General features: G+C 41.9%; 1 protein-coding gene across 1 annotated transcript in view; it reads right to left on the bottom strand.

The window, feature by feature from the left end:
• LOC139381715 (deoxynucleotidyltransferase, terminal) overlaps positions 1–17,924 on the bottom strand; it is a 137,790-nt gene that overhangs the window by 104,694 nt on the left and 15,172 nt on the right. The window lies entirely within an intron of this gene.

The raw sequence follows: 17,924 nt of genomic DNA, 5'->3' as shown, positions 1-17,924 counted from the left end.
ACACAGGTATAAATGCACAGGGGATACTGGGGAAGAAGGGTGACACCTGGAGGGGGGTGGAGACAATCAAGGACAGGTGAAACAGATCAGATTGTGACAGTTAATTTCTTTGCCACATTTTTTGCAGTTTAACTTTAATGTCTTATTGCAAACAGGATTCATGTTTTGGAATATTTTTATTCTGAGCAAGCTTCCTTCTTTTCACTCTGTCATTTAGGTTAGTTTGGTGGAGTAACTACAATGCTGTGATCCACCTCAGTTTCTCCTATCACAGCCATTAAACCCTGTAACTGTTTTAAAGTCACCATTGGCCTCATAATGAAATCCCTGAGCGGTATCCTTCCTCTCCGGCAACTGAGTTAGGAAGGACGCCTGTATCTTTGTAGTGACTGGGTGTAATGATACACCATCCAAAGTGTACTTAATAACTAAACCATGCTTAAAAAGTGATATTCAATGCCTGTTTTTTTTATACCAATAGATGTCCTTCTTTGCAAAGCATTGAAAAAACCTACCTGGTCCTTTTCGTTGAATCTGTGTTTGAAATGCACTGCTCAGCTGAGGGACCTTACAGATAATTGTATGTGTGGGGTACAGCGATGGCATTGTCATTGAAAAATCATGTTAAACACTATTATTGCACACAGATTGAGTCAATGCAACTTATTATGTAACTTGTTAAGCACATTTTTACTCCTGAACTTATTTAGGCTTGCCATTACAAAGGGGTTGAATAGTTATTCACTCAAGACATTTCAGCTTTTCATTTTGTATTAATTTGTAAAAATTTATAATAACATAATTCCACTTTGATATTATGGGGTTTTGTGTGTAGGTCAGTGACACAAAATCTCAATGTAATTCATTTTAAATTAAGGCTGTAACACAACAAAATGTGGGAAAGTTTGCATGCTTTTTCTCTCCTGGTCTGGTTGAGTAGTGAGCTAGATCAGTGCGGTCACCAACAGTGTGGCCGGGCCATGGGTGATCTGTCCAGACATGGTGCCTCGGGTCAGCAGGCAAGACCTGAGCCCAGCCTGGCAGGAGGCTCCACTGACCCGTTCACAACATGCAACGAGAGGATGACCTCAAACACACCAACAAGCACGCACAGACACACACACAAACACAAACACACAGGTAGTTCACACACATGCATACACACTCACACAACACACTCCCACGCATACACAGCTGGGCTCCCTTCACAGCATGAGATAACAAGAGGATTGAGGCCTTCATTGAGAGGGGTGAGAGGGCAGGCACCTGCTGTGCTGGGATAATCTGTCTGCACTGTTGGTCTGCCTGGAGGAGCTAGCTTGGTAGTATTGTAGCAGGGGGAGAATTAGTCATAATTTAACTAGAACAACTGTACAGAGTGGGGCAACTTTCCACTGATTATAGGGAAAGACATCTTAGCTCTATTTGTCTAGTACAGGCATCAGTTGACTAGTACAGGTATCGTATGCCACCTGTGCCAAGGCTTTGCCTCAGCACACCAAACAACTGTATAAAATTGACTAAATAAGTGAAAGTGCATTTGTTTTCAATTTGCCTTGGTTTTCCATAATTGCTACTGCTTTGGACCTGACCACGTTCGTGAGAGTATTTCTTACGTGTGAAGATAATGTGTCTTGAGAGTACTTTTAAATGAAGGTGAAGGGGGTGTAGTGAAGATGCAAAAGGCGCATCTCTTTCCAGAACGCACTTTTTCTTGCCTATCCGTGTGCTTTCATTGTTTGAATTATTGTTTAGTGTTAGTGTTTATAAATTCCCCATTACATACATCAATGAACTACTAATCCCCAAAATTTCTAATCTACAATGTTTGGTTACAGTAATTTCTGTTAACGTATCAATATACAGTGGGGCAAAAAAGTATTTAGTCAGCCACCAATTGTGCAAGTTCTCCCACTTAAAAAGATGAGAGAGGCCTGTAATTTCCATCATAGGTACACTTCAAATATGACAGACAAAATGAGAAAAAATAATCCAGAAAATCATATTGTAGGATTTTGAATGAATTTATTTGCAAATTATGGTGGAAAATAAGAATTTGGTCAATAACAAAAGTTTATCTCAATACTTTGTTATATACCCTTTGTTGGCAATGACAGAGGTCAAACGTTTTCTGTAAGTCTTCACAAGGTTTTCACACACTGTTGCTGGTATTTTGGCCCATTCCTCCATGCAGATCTCCTCTAGAGCAGTGATGTTTTGGGGCTGTTGCTTGGCAACACAGACTTTCAACTCCCTCCAGAGATGTTCTATGGGGTTGAGATCTGGAGACTGGCTATGCCACTCCAGGACCTTGAAATGCTTCTTACGAAGCCACTCCTTCTTTGCCCGGGCGGTGTGTTTGGGATCATTGTCATGCTGAAAGACCCAGCCACGTTTCATCTTCAATGCCCTTGCTGATGGAAGGAGGTTTTCACAAAGAATCTCACGATACATGGCCCCATTCATTCTTTCCTTTACACGGATCAGTCGTCCTGGTCCCTTTGCAGAAAAACAGCCCCAAAGCATGATGTTTCCACCCCCATGCTTCACAGCAGGTATGGTGTTCTTTGGATGCAACTCAGCATCCTTTGTCCTCCAAACACGACGAGTTGAGTTTTTACCAAAATGTTATATTTTGTTTTCATTTGACCATATGACATTCTCCCAATCTTCTTCTGGATCATCCAAATGCTCTCTAGCAAACTCAGACAGGCATGGAGATGTACTGGCTTAAGCAGGGGGACATGTCTGGCACTGCAGGATTTGAGTCCCTGGCGGCGTAGTGTGTTACTGATGGTAGGCTTTGTTACTTTGATCCCAGCTCTCTGCAGGTCATTCACTAGGTCCTCCCGTGTGGTTCTGGGATTATTGCTCACCGTTCTTGTGATCATTTTGACCCCACAGGGTGAGATCTTGCGTGGGAGCCCCAGATCGAGGGAGATTATCAGTGGTCTTGTATGTCTTCCATTTCCTAATAATTGCTCCCACAGTTGATTTCTTCAAACCAAGCTGCCAAACCAAAAATACCTATTGCAGATTCAGTCTTCCCAGCCTGGTGCAGGTCTACAATTTTGTTTCTGGTGTCCTTTGACAGCTCTTTGGTCTTGGCCATAGTGGAGTTTGGAGTGTGACTGTTTGAGGTTGTGGACAGGTGTCTTTAATACTGATAACAAGTTCAAACAGGTGCCATTAATGCAGGTAACGAGTGGAGGACAGAGGAGCCTCTTAAAGAAGAAGTTACAGGTCTGTGAGAGCCAGAAATCTTGCTTGTTTGTAGGTGACCAAATACTTATTTTCCACCATAATTTGCAAATAAATTCATAAAAATTCCTACAATGTAATTTTCTGGGAAAAAAATTCTCATTTTGTCTGTCATAGTTGAAGTGTACCTATGATGAAAATTACAGGCCTCTCTCATCTTTTTAAGTGGGAGAACTTGCACAATTGGTGGCTGACTAAATACTTTTTTGCCCCACAGTATTATTACAGTCATTTACCATTCTTGGAGTGGACACGTTGTTTGCGTGTTCACCACCTTTGCTACAGTTGTGAGAAACAAGTTTTAGTTTACTTCATACCATTTGAGAGTTTTGTCAATTTCTTTGTTGTCTTTTGTTTGGAGCGCACCATGTGAGCCTGTGTCTGGTTTCTCTGTCCTGTAATTGTTGAGTAAGTGTATCAGAGCACGCATAATAGTAACTGGCCTGCTCACAATGTATAAAAGAGCCCATTTGGGGATGTCTGATAGAGGAAACAAACTATAGACCTCCTTTACTCCACACACAGAGATGCAAACAATGCTCTCCCCTGCCCTTCATTTGGCAAATTTGACCATAATTCTATCCTCCTGTTTCCTGCTTACAAGCAAAAACTAAAGCAAGAATTACCAGTGACTCGCTCAATACGGAAGTGGTCAGATGACGTGGATGCTATGCTACAGGACTGTTTTGCTAGCACAGACTGGAATATGTTCCGGGATTCATCCAATTGAATTGAGGAGTATACCACCTCAGTCATTCGCTTCATCAATAAGTACATCGACAACGTCGTTCCCACATTGACCTTACATACAGTGCCTTGCGAAAGTATTCGGCTCCCTTGAACTTTGCGACCTTTTGCCACATTTCAGGCTTCAAACATAAAGATATAAAACTGTATTTTTTTGTGAAGAATCAACAACAAGTGGGACACAATCATGAAGTGGAACGCAATTTATTGGATATTTCAAACTTTTTTAACAAATCAAAAACTGAAAAATTGGGCGTGCAAAATTATTCAGCCCCCTTAAGTTAATACTTTGTAGCGCCACCTTTTGCTGCGATTACAGCTGTAAGTCGCTTGGGGTATGTCTCTATCAGTTTTGCACATCGAGAGACTGACATTTTTTCTCATTCCTCCTTGCAAAACAGCTCGAGCTCAGTGAGGTTGGATGGAGAGCATTTGTGAACAGCAGTTTTCAGTTCTTTCCACAGATTCTCGATTGGATTCAGGTCTGGACTTTGACTTGGCCATTCTAACACCTGGATATGTTTATTTTTGAACCATTCCATTGTAGATTTTGCTTTATGTTTTGGATCATTGTCTTGTTGGAAGACAAATCTCCGTCCCAGTCTCAGGTCTTTTGCAGACTCCATCAGGTTTTCTTCCAGAATGGTCCTGTATTTGGCTCCATCCATCTTCCCATCAATTTTAACCATCTTCCCTGTCCCTGCTGAAGAAAAGCAGGCCCAAACCATGATGCTGCCACCACCATGTTTGACAGTGGGGATGGTGTGTTCAGCTGTGTTGCTTTTACGTCAAACATAACGTTTTGCATTGTTGCCAAAAAGTTCAATTTTGGTTTCATCTGACCAGAGCACCTTCTTCCACATGTTTGGTGTGTCTCCCAGGTGGCTTGTGGCAAACTTTAAACAACACTTTTTATGGATATCTTTAAGAAATGGCTTTCTTTTTGCCACTCTTCCAGAAAGGCCAGATTTGTGCAATATACGACTGATTGTTGTCCTATGGACAGAGTCTCCCACCTCAGCTGTAGATCTCTGCAGTTCATCCAGAGTGATCATGGGCCTCTTGGCTGCATCTCTGATCAGTCTTCTCCTTGTATGAGCTGAAAGTTTAGAGGGACGGCCAGGTCTTGGTAGATTTGCAGTGGTCTGATACTCCTTCCATTTCAATATTATCGCTTGCACAGTGCTCCTTGGGATGTTTAAAGCTTGGGAAATCTTTTTGTATCCAAATCCGGCTTTAAACTTCTTCACAACAGTATCTCGGACCTGCCTGGTGTGTTCCTTGTTCTTCATGATGCTCTCTGCGCTTTTAACGGACCTCTGAGACTATCACAGTGCAGGTGCATTTATACGGAGACTTGATTACACACAGGTGGATTGTATTTATCCTCATTAGTCATTTAGGTCAACATTGGATCATTCAGAGATCCTCACTGAACTTCTGGAGAGAGTTTGCTGCACTGAAAGTAAAGGAGCTGAATCATTTTGCACGCCCAATTTTTCAGTTTTTGATTTGTTAAAAAAGTTTGAAATATCCAATAAATGTCGTTCCACTTCATGATTGTGTCCCACTTGTTGTTGATTCTTCACAAAAAAATACAGTTTTATATCTTTATGTTTGAAGCCTGAAATGTGGCAAAAGGTCGCAAAGTTCAAGGGGGCCGAATACTTTCGCAAGGCACTGTACATATTCCAACCAAAAGCCATGGATTACAAGCAACATCCACATCGAGCTAAAGGCTAGAGCTCCCGCTTTCAAGGAGCGGGACACTAATCTGGACACTTATAAAACATCCCGCTATGCCCTCAGATGAACCATCAAACAGCAAAGAGTCAATACCTGATTAAGATTGAATCCTACTACACCGGCTCTGACGCTCGTCGGATGTGGCAGGTCTTGAAAACTATTACGGACTACAAAGGGAAACCAGCCGCGAGCTGCCCTTTGACGCGAGCCTACCAGACGAGCTAAATTACTTTTTTGCTGGTTTTGAGGCAAGCAATACTGAAGCATACATGAGAGCACCAGCTGTTCTGGATGACTGTGTGATAACGCTCTTGGTAGCCGATGTGAGCAAGACCTTTAAACAGGTCAACAGGTGAACATTCACAAAGCCGCGGGGCCAGACGGATTACCAGGACGTGTACTCAAAGCATGGGCTGACCAACTGGCAAGTGTCTTCACTGACATTTTCAACCTCTCCCTGACCGAGTCTGTAATACAACACTGTAATGCAGCTGAGCCGTTGTTACTCCTAGATGATTCCACTTCACAATAACAAAGCTTCTCCGGCCAACTGTAAGTGCTAACAGGGCAGAAATCTGACGAACTGACTTGCTAGAAAGGTGGCATCCTATGACGGTGCCACGTTGAAAGTCGATTTTATACACCTGTCAGCAACGGGTGTATCTGAACTAGCCGTATCCACTAATTTAAAAGGGTGTCCTCATACGTTTGGCTGGACCCAGTTGATACATTTTTGCAGGTTTGCTTGCTAGAGCTCAAGACACAGAAAAGGAGACAGAGGCATGCGATTGAAAGAACCTATACCATGCTTTGGCAATCTCTAGCATCTCTACTTACCAGCTGTAAAGTGAAATGTGTCCGTCGCTATAAAATAAACGTCTGAATCCAACTTTTGTCCAAACCGCACCCTATTCCTGTTGAGTTAGACAGTGGGCTGCCATGAGACCACACACTTCACGCACAACTTCCTGCCACAAAATCTACCACTGTCTACACAGCAGGAATACGGTGTGGTTTGGACAAAAGTTGGATTCAGACGTTTATTTGATATTGAGGGTCATGTTTCACTTTACGTCCAGTAAGTAGAGTTCCTAGATATTAGACATATGTCTTTGTTGACATAATATTTTTTTCATGGTAGGGTTATTTTCTGTCCCAACCCACCAGAACGATTCACAACTCAGAGAGTCCAACCAATACACAACCTCTTGATGTTGTTGTTTCCCAAATCTAGCTAGCTAGCTAACTTTAGCCGACCATATGCCTTGCTCTAACCTAACATTTCAACATTACGGACAGTAATGGACAATATGATGACTTCTCTTTGTAAATCCATAACTATGAATGTTATTATTGCACTTTCTGATCTAGACTCTTATGTTGGATCTTATTTTCTTTCAACCAGGAGAGAGAGTACAAAAGGGAGGCCAGCCGTCAACGACAGCTTTGTAAAGCTGAGAGAACTCTGATACATTGCCAAAGAGGGTGAGTAAACATTGTCTTGTCACCAAATAAAACCAGTGCCAGTTCATGTCCTGGGCCCATATTCATAAAGTGTCTTGTAACTTCCTATCCTGTAGCCCTCAAATTCAAGCGAAAGAAACCTAACCAGCTGACTTCCTATCATTTAACAGAACATTATCTCTATGTCATGCTGGGTTGAGGGCCTCTAGGTCTGTGTGAGGGACATGCAAGAACACAGTCGTCCACTTTTGTTATGAGTAGTGTTAGCTAAAATGATGGATAAAAAAAACGGTATATGCTTTGCACATAAACCCCTGTAAAAATTTAAAAAATATTACATGTTGAAATACTGCAGTGTGTCTGTAATATTTTCAAAAATTGTAGATGCCAGAGATTTTCCTTTGAGAACTGTAGGCTATTAACATGGCTTGATTACTGATACAATGGTGCATGTATTTGTCTTTCAGTTACACCTGTGTTGGCGCCGACAGCATCTGCAGACGTTGAGTCCAGAGGCCGGGTGACCAAGCTATTGCACATGGAGAAGGCAACTTAAGTGACTGTGAGCTCCAACAAGACACACATCAGACATGGACAGGGTCAAGTGGCTACAGATAACCTGCACATCCTAGATTGGATAGTGAAGGAGGTCAGAGACAAGGGGATATCAATGTCTTTCCATCCTTTTTTACTGCCGATCACTAAAGGCATTAGAAAAGGTGTTCAATTATCTTATAGCAGAACTAGGTGAAGATGCTTGCACGCTTAGAAAAAAGGGTTCCAAAAGGGTTATTTGTGGAGAGATAGTTCTACCAAGAACTGTTTTGATCTGAAGTACCCTTTCTGTAAGACAAGAGTTATTTGTGATGCAAAGGGATCTAAATAGAACGTTTAATATCCAAAGAACTGTTCTTGAAAGAAAGGATGATTCTTTCTTTGGAAGTCAAGAATGATTTTTCGGAAGGCAAGTGTTGTTTGGAAGGCAACAAGGCTTCTACATAGAGACATATTTCCAAGCATGCTCTATTGCAGGGTGATTTTCAAAACTGTTTGTTTTAATATCTGTGTTTTTGCATGTGAATTGATTTGGCCTGTAAACCAGGATTTTCTTAACACCACTGGGTTAGGGTATAACTAGGCCCTCAAAGAAAGGCCTTTTGATACACTATATATACAAAATTGTGTATGTGGACACCCGTTCAAATTAGTTTAGTGGATTCGGCTTTTTCAGCCACACCCGTTGCTGACAGGTGTATAAAATTGAGCACTAAGCCACGCACCTCCATAGACTAACCTTGGCAGTGGAATGGCCTTACTGAACAGCTCAATAACTTTCAACGTGGCACTGTCGAAGGATGCCACCATTCCAACAAGTCAGTTCCTAAAATTTCTACCCTGCTAAAGCTGTCCCGGTCAACTGTAAGTGCTGTTATTGTGAAGTGGCAATATCTAGGCTCAGCCGTGAAATGGTAGGCCACACAAGCTCACAGATTGGGAGTTTGCAGAGTGCTGGGGGCGCATCTGTCCTCGGTTTCAACACTTACTACAGAGTTCCAAATTGCCTCTGGAAGCAACATCAGCACAAGAACTGTTTGTCGGGAGCTTCATGAAATAGGTTTACATGGCCTAAGAACACCATGCGCAATGCCAAGCGTCGGCTGGAGTGGTGTAAAGCTCACCGCCATTGTACTCTGGAGCAGTGGAAACATGTTCTCTGGAGTGATGAATCACTCTTCACCATCTGGCAGCCCGACAATCTGGGTTTGGCGGATGCTTGGAGAAGCAACCTGCCCCAAAGCATTGTTCCAACAGTAAAGTTTTTTGGAGGAGGAATAATGGTATGGGGCTGTTTTGGCTAGGCCCCTTAGTTCCAGTGAAGGGAAATCTTAACTCTACAGCATAAAATGTCATTGTAGGGGATGGCCCTTTCCTGTTTCAGCATGACAATGCCCCCATGTACAAAGTGAGGGTCCATATAAAAATGGTTTGTCAAGATCGGATCAGTGTGGAAGAATTTGACTGGCCTGCACATTTCCATGACCTTAACCTCATCTAACACCTTTGGGATGAATTTGAACGCTGAGGCCTAAGCCAGGACTAATTGCCCAACATCACTAATTATCTTGTGGATGACTGGAAGCAAGTCCCAGCAACAATGTTCCAACATTTAGTGGAAAGCCTTCCCATAAGAGTGGAGACTGTTATAGAAGCAAAGGTGACCAACTCCATATTAATTCCCATGATGTTCAAGTAGCATGCTTTTGGCCACGTTGAGTATGTGTAATTATTGTCATAAAAGTTTTTATTTTAAAGACTAATAAGGCTGTTAGAACCATTCATTGATGTTTCTAGGAAGAACCCTCCAAAGATAAAACGGTTCTCGGTAGAACCTTTAACATATGGTTCTAGGCAGAACCCTTCATATAGGATTCTAGGTACAGTTGAAGTCGGAAGTTTACATACACTTAGACTGGAGTCATTAAAACTAATTTTCAACCACTCCACAAATTTCTTGTTAACAAACTATAGTTTTGGAAGTTGGTTAGGACATCTACTTTGTGCATGACACAAATAATTTTTCCAACAATTGGTTAGAGACAGATGATTTCACTTACAATTCACTGTATCACAATTCCAGTGGGTCAGAAGTTTACATACACTAAGTTGACTGTGCCTTTAAACAGCTTGGAAAATTCCAGAAAATGATGTCATGGCTTTAGAAGCTTCTGATTGACATAATTTGAGTCAATTGGAGGTGTACCTGTGGATGTATTTCAAGACCTACCTTCGAAATCAGTGCCTCTTTGCTTGACAGCATAGAAAAATCAAAAGAAATCAGCAAAGACCACAGAAACAAAGTTATAGACCTCCACAAGTGTGGTTCAATGCCTGAAGGTACCACGTTCATCTGTACAAACAATAGTACGCAAGTATAAACACCACGGTACCACGCAGCCGTCATACTGTTCAGGAAGGAGACACGTTCTGCCTCCTAGAGATGAACGTACTTTGGTGCGAAAAGTGCAAATCAATCCCAGAACAACAGCAAATGACACTGTGAAGATGCTGGAGGAAACAGGTACAAAAGTATCTATATCCACAGTAAAACGAGTCCTATATCGACATAACCTGAATGGCCGCTCAGCAAGGAAGAAGCCACTGCTCCAAAACCTCCATAAAAAAAGCCAGACTACGGTTTGCAACTGCACATGGGGACAAATATCGTACTTTTTGGAGAAATGTCAACTGGTCTGATGAAACAAAAATAGAATTGTTTGGCCATAATGACCATTGTTATGTTTGGAGGAAAAAGGGGGAGTCTTGCAAGCCGAAGAACACCTTCCCAACCGTGAAGCACGGGGGTGGCAGCATCATGTTGTAGGGGGGATTTTCTGCAGGAGGGACTGGTGCACTTCACAAAATAGATGGCTTCATGAGGGAGGAAAATGTGGATATATTGAAGCAACATCTCAATACATCAGTCAGGAAGTCAAAGCTTGGTCACAAATGGGCCTATCAAATGGATAATGACCTCAAGCATGCTTCCAAAGTTGTGGCAAAATGGTAAAAACTAATTCAGGGTATTGGAGTGGCCATCACAAAGCCCTGACCTCAATCCTATAGAAAATCTGTCGGCAAAACTGAAAACGTGTGAGTGAGCAAGGTCTACAAACCTGACTCAGTTACTGTCATTCTCTGACCTTTAATATCTCTGTTTTCTTTATATTTTGGTTAGGTCAGGGTGTGAGAAGGGTGGGTATGCTAGTTTTTGTATGTCTAGGGGTTTTGTAGGTCTATGTATTTATATGTCTATGGTGGCCTGATATGGTTCCCAATCAGAGGCAGCTGTTTATCATTGCCTCTGATTAGGGATTGTATTTAGGTGGCCCTTTTCCCTTTTATGTTTGTGGGTTCTTGTTCTATTTTTAGGTGCCTGTCTGCACTACTCATATTAGCGTCACGGTTCGTTTTGTTGTTTTGTTTGTTTGTTCAGTGTTCATTCTTAAATGAAGAAGAATGTACGCATACCACGCAGCACCTTGGTCTCCTCCTTACAACGAACGTGACAGAAGAACCCACCATAAAAGGACCAAGCAGCGTGTTCAGGAGGAGCAGACACTATGGACATGGGACAAGATTTTGGACGGTAAAGGATCCTGGAGGTGGGAGGAAATATTGGCAGGAAAGGATCGCCTGCCATGGGAGCAGGGGGAGATAGCGCAGGAGGAACGGCGATGATACGAGGGGACACGGTTAGCACGGAAGCCCGAGAGGCAGCCTCAATAATTGGAGGCTCAGGTCTCCAACCTGACTCAGCTAATCTCCTCGTGTGCCCCACCCAAAAAAATGTTTTACTGGGGATTATATTTAGGTGGCCATTTTCCCTTTTGTGTTTGTGGGTTAATGTTCTATGTTTAGTTGCCTGTCTGCACTACTCACATTAGCTTCACAGTTCGTTTTGTTATTTTGTTTGTTTGTTCAGTGTTCATTCTTAAATAAAGAAGAATGTACGCATACCACCATGCACCTTGGACTCCTCCGTACAACGAACATGACAGTTACACCAGCTCTGTCAGGAGGAATGGGCCAAAATTCACCCAACTTATTGTGGGATGCTTGTGGAAGGCTACCAGAAACATTTGAACCAAGTTAAACAATTTAAAGGCAATGCTACCAAATACGAATTGAGTGTATGTAAACTTCTGACCCACTGGGAATGTGATGAAAGAAATAAAAGCTGAAATGAATCATTCTCTACTATTATTCTGACATTTCACATTCTTAAAATAAAGTGGTGATCCTAACTTACATAACACAGGGAATGTTAACTAGGATTAAATGTCAGAAATTGTGAAAAACTGAGTTTAAATATATTTGACTGAGGTGTATGTAAACTTCTGACTTCAATTGTATAAACATGTACAATGGGTTCTATGAGGAACTCTACATATAGGGTTCTAGGTGGAACCCTTTGCAAATGGTTCTACCTAGCACCTGAAAGGCTTCCCATATGGGGACAAACCGAAGAACCCTATATGGTTCTATTTAGCACCTTTTTTTCCAAGAGTGTAGGTTGACAGAAACCAGGAGCATAAGGCTGAAATCCAACAGATTGGAATGTAACATGGCAAGACCCTCTCACAGTACAAAATCAGAGTTTTGTCTTCTTTGAATGGAGAGGGAAACTGCAGACAAAACTTTGATCAGGAACATCTTAGAGGAGTAAATTAGCTTTTTGCTTAAGGACACAGCACATCTTTACACCATCAAGGCAGCCTGTACTGGATTTAGTACTGAACTAATTGAGACAGTTGTAGAACACAGGACATTTTTGACTTATGTTGTCAACAACCTTCCATTATTCAGATTACAACATGCAAGAGAAATTCTGCACATCATCAGTAAAGATTTTGATTACATGGGTTAAGTTGATGAGGAAGATGAAGACTTTGAGATGGAAACACAACTCAGATACCCCCAAAAAAGGTACACTTGCACAAACATGGCACCACTGGTTAACAGTAGGCCATTAGAATGAAGCTTTTAATACACAACTGTCGTTCTACGGTGCATTCGGAAAGTATTCAGACCCGTTCCCTTTTTCAACATTTTGCTACATTACAGCCTTATTCTAAAATATATATTTTTAAAAATATCCTCATCAATCTACACACAGCACCCCATAATGACAATGTGTATTACATATATATTTGCATAAGTATTCAGACCATTTGCTATGAGAATCGAAATTACGCTCAGATGCATCCTGTTTCCATTGATCCTCCTTGAAATGTTTCTACAACTTGATTGGAGTCTAACTGTAGTAAATTGAATTGATTGAACGTAATTTGGGAAGGCACACACCTGTCTATATAAGGTCCCACCGTTGACAGCGCATGTCAGAGCAAAAACCAAGACATGAGGTCGAAGAATTTGTCTGTAGAGCTCCGAGACACGATTGTGCCGAGGCACAGATCTGGGGAAGGGTACCAAAAAATGTCTGCAGTATTGAAGGTCTCCAAGAACACAGTGGCTTCCAGTGGCTTCATTCTTAAATGGAAGACATTTGGAACCACCAAGATGCTTCCTAGAACTGGCAAGCGTCGCGTCTGGAGGAAACCTGGCACCATCCCTACAGTGAAGCATGGTGCTGGTAGTATCATGCTGTGGGGATGTTTTTCAGAGGCTGGGACTGGGAGACTAGCCAGGATCGATGGAAAGGTGAACGGATCAGTACAGAGAGATTCCTGATGAAAACCTGGTCCAACTATAATATTTGTTGGTCTTTATTTGTTGTGGTGTAGTACTGTCTTTTTGCTAGCTAGAGAAATCTACTTTAAGTGCTGCTTGTCTTCCCAGTGTCCTACTTGGTGTGTGAACTGTTGACCGCTCATAACTTGCAGGTAGTTGTTGACATATCAACCAGGATCAAGGGGCAGAGCAATTTGTGACTTGTTTTGGTAGTCAGTGGCTGTATTGGAGGGGGAGTGGTTTCACCTCAATAAGGCAATCAACAATTAGTACAGGGAGGTGTGCTCTCAACCTCTGCTGGGCAATTATCAATTTGTGTTAGTTCTTCAGTCTCTCCTGGTTTCTCGGCCGGCAGCTGTAAGCGGCAGTCGTGTCAGTTTTGATGCAAAACTAAGACCATTGCCGAAACAAAGACTGTTCTGCGGAGTTGTTTTCTGTCTCCCTTTCCTCCAACCCTAATCACTCAGCCCCTACCCAGATGGTCATGCTCCATTGCAATCTTCACCCTCTCTCCTACTACTCTCTCCTCTTCTATGATATCATATTTCCCTTCTGCTAAATCCTTCTCCCTGCTGTCTCCTGATTCTGCCTCATCGACCCTACTCTCCTCCCTTCTGCATCCTATGACTCGCACTGTCCCCTTTCCAGTCCTCCTCCTCCCCCTCCCTCCTCCCTCTCTGTGGACGACTTTGTCAGCCACTTTGAAAAGGTTGACATCATCCGCTACTCATTCATTCAGCCTATTGTGTCCACTGGTGTCATTCACACAGAACAACCCTACGCCTTGACCTCTTTCTCCCCTCTCTCTCCAGATGACATCCGGCAACTAGTGAGGTCTGGCTGCCCGACATCCTGCCCGCTCGACCACCTCCTCCCTTCTCCAGACCATCTCTGGAGACCTCCCATTCCTAACTTCCCTCCAACTCATCCCTGACCTCTGGCTGCGACCCCTCTGACCTCAAAATGGCATGAGTTCCAATCCTCCCTGTCATAATTAGCAGGACATGGGAAAGCATATTATGTCCCGTAGTGTAGTTAATTTAAGTAACCTCATTTATGGTCCTCTAACTCCCCTAAATAACATGTCAAGATCGGTTCATTGAATATAAGATCTCTAAATAAGTTGTTCACATGCAATTTGTTATTTCCAAATACATTTATATTTTCATGCTAACTGAAACCTAAGACAGTAGGTTAAGTATGAAACAAATCCAATCCATTTTTAGATTTTAAGGCAACAAAATGGGATGACTGTCTCTCGGTACCCTCCTCTTCATTGACATTCAAGGCACTAGAAGCTGATTTGTTTAAGTCTTTATAATGCTAAATATATGCTAAGATGTGCAGTATTCGGCAATTATTGATATACAATTTTTTTTAAACTTTTGATATCTGTTTCTCTATTGAATCCTATGGGGAATTATTTATATAAAAAGTTCTTACTATTGATATCAATAATTAACATTACATTTTTCATATCAATAGATACTTTGGTATAAAAACGTGTCATTGTTATCGAAAATAACATTATTGTTGTAAAAAAAAAAAATTATTAATAGAAATAATACAATGAATATACCTGTATGTTAAAACGGCTTTCCATACTCGACTAGACTACAAAAAGAGGTTATGCCTACTGTTGGCCCCAACATACTGTCAATTGTAAATGGCTCCTTTCCAGCCTGCTTTAAAATTGCTCTGATCCAACCTCTTCTTAAAAAGCTCAATCTTCACCCCTCTTTACTGAGCAAATATAGACCTCTCTCAACTTGCTTTATTTATCCAAGATTTTAGACGTTTTCAACGTTGGCTTATTTGAGTATGAACACCTTATTTGGAAAAAATTCCAATCGGGCTTCCACTCACTTCACACAACGGAAACTGCTTTATTAAAAGTCAGTAATGACCTTGTGTTGGCTGAGGATGCCGGCGAAAGCTCTATTCTAATTATTTTGGATCTCAGTGCCGCGTTTGATACTATTGATCATTATATACTTGTTGACCGGCTGGAGAGGTGGGTGGGAATCTCAGGAGTTGCCCTCGACTGGTTCAGATCATATCGATGTGGCAGATTTTTTTCAGTAAACATGGGTGGTTCAGTATCGTTCCCAGCACCTATTCACTATGCCTTTTGTCATCGAAGAATTATAGCTAAAGTCAAATCTTTTTCTTCAGTCCCTGATCTGGAAAAAGGTATACATGCTTTTATTTCCTCTTTGTCTCCGTCATCTACAGTTTGTCCCAAATGCTGCAACTCGACATTTAACAGGCACCTATTTTAGCTTCTTTACAATGGCTACCAGTCACTTTTAGACTAGATTTAACAAAAGTATTAATCACATTTAAGACTAGGCTTGGTTTATCCCCATCCCATATCTCTGATATTGTATCTCCCTACGAGCCAGGACACAGCCTGAGATCCTCTGGCATGGCGATCAGAGGCGATCAGGCTTGCAGAGTCAGTGGCTCTATTTAAATTCATGCTGAAGACACATTTTTATGAAGATGCTTATAATGTATGATTTCAATGTACAGTATTTTAACTAGGTTTTTTTTAACTAGGTCATCATGAGCTTTACCCAGTACCTGGATATTTTAGCCAAAAATCAGTTTTCTCTGCCAGTAGGCTGAAACTTGACCGCAAGTGGATCTTCCAGCTAGACAAGAACCCCAAGCCACACATCAACATCCACAAAGAAATGGTTAATTGAACATAAAATCAACATTTAGCAATGGCCATCTCAGTCTCCGGACATGAAACCCATTGCAAACCTGTGGTTTGAAATGAAGAGGGAAGTCCATAAGGATATCACGGATATGGAAGGATTCTGTTCTCCAACTTATCAAATATCCTCACAGTGAGGTATTGAAAACAGGGGTGCCAATCATTTTGACCCCTACCTTTTTGAGAGAAAAAAACATTACTTGTTAAACAATTGTTTTTCATCTTTATCAAGGGTGTCAATAATTTCAGACCACACTGTATATCTCCACACCTTTTAGATGTGTTCATCCTTGTAGAGAAACCTTCTAGGTGCTGTAGTTCATTCAGGCTCTTTGATATTTCACCAGACCTCCCTGGTCTTTAACCCTAATGCTCCCAGGATATTAGGGTTTAGTTTAATTACTTCTGTCTCTTCTCCACAGCCACAGGTTGAACTGACATTACAGTAATTATCTCAAATAACACTTGTGAGTGATGTATGTTGAAGTGGAATAATGAGTGAAACATCAGCCTGATGAGGAGTGAAGGGAGACTGGTGATTACAGAGCTAATGCAGTGGAAAGGAACAGGGGAAGGGGAACCGAGCACCACTCCCACTCAAGTGTCTGTCTCGGTCTGTCTGTCTGTGTGGGTGGGTGTGTGTGTGTGGGTGGCATGAACATGTCGCATGAATATGTGTGCAAGTGTGAGAGTCTGCATGTGTAGTCAGTCAGGGAGAAGTGAAAGTCATTATGAAACAGATGTCTCCATATGCTCCCAGTAAGCTCTGCTTAATAAGGCTTGGAGGAACTCTTCATCACCAAGCACCAACCTCCCACACACCAAGCCCCACTGGAAGTTTGAGATCAGATCAGCGGTAGTCAGAAGTTCTACAGCTGCACCATCGAGAGCATCACCACCTGGCATGGCAAGTGTTCGGCCTCCAACCGTAAGGCACTACAGAAGGTAGTACGTACGGCCCAATACATCACTGGGGCCAAACTTCCTGCCATCCAGGACCTCTATACCAGGCTGTGTCAGAGGAAGGCCCAAAAAATTGCCAAAAACTCCAGCCACCCTAGTCATAGACTGTTCTCTCTTCTAACGCATGGCAAGTGATACCGGAGCACCAAGTCTAGGTCCAAAAGGCTTCTTAACAGCTTCTACCTCCAAGCCATAAGACTCCTGAACAGCTAACCAAATGGCTATCCAGACTATTTGCATTGACCTTGGCTTGTAAGTAAGCATTTCACTGTAAGGAATTTCTACACCTGTTGTATTCGGCACATGTGACAAATAAATTGTGATTTGATTTGTTTTGATACACTACGCTTCCATAGAGTATCTCTCAGGTATTTCCTAACTCCAAGTAACTTTATCTTCATTTGAAAACTTTGATCATCTTGGACTGTCAGCAAAACAGCCCTCACAGTGCACATAAAGACTATATTACACACTGGCAGAAATAATTAAAAACTGGTAATGAGATTTATCTGAAAACATATATTTTTTAAATGTTTGTGAGAAGGCGGCATTGTTATTGTGTAGATAAACGTTACGGCACACAAAGCAATGGCAAGCTGGAGTATTAAGGCTAGTTTATACTTGGACTAACGACATGTCTGTAGACAACAAGAATGCGACAAGTATCGCTGGTCATTCCAGGGGAATGTCTTTAGACCGTTGCTGCAACTGTCCGTTTCCTTGTCGCACAGACATGAAAAAAGTATCTGCGACTGTCACAACATCC

The sequence above is a fragment of the Oncorhynchus clarkii genome, chromosome 23 (genome assembly GCF_045791955.1).
Source record: "Oncorhynchus clarkii lewisi isolate Uvic-CL-2024 chromosome 23, UVic_Ocla_1.0, whole genome shotgun sequence".
Classification (NCBI taxonomy): Eukaryota; Metazoa; Chordata; class Actinopteri; order Salmoniformes; family Salmonidae; genus Oncorhynchus; species Oncorhynchus clarkii.
Note: the sequence above shows the minus strand (reverse complement) of the source record. Positions and strands in the feature narration are given on the sequence as shown.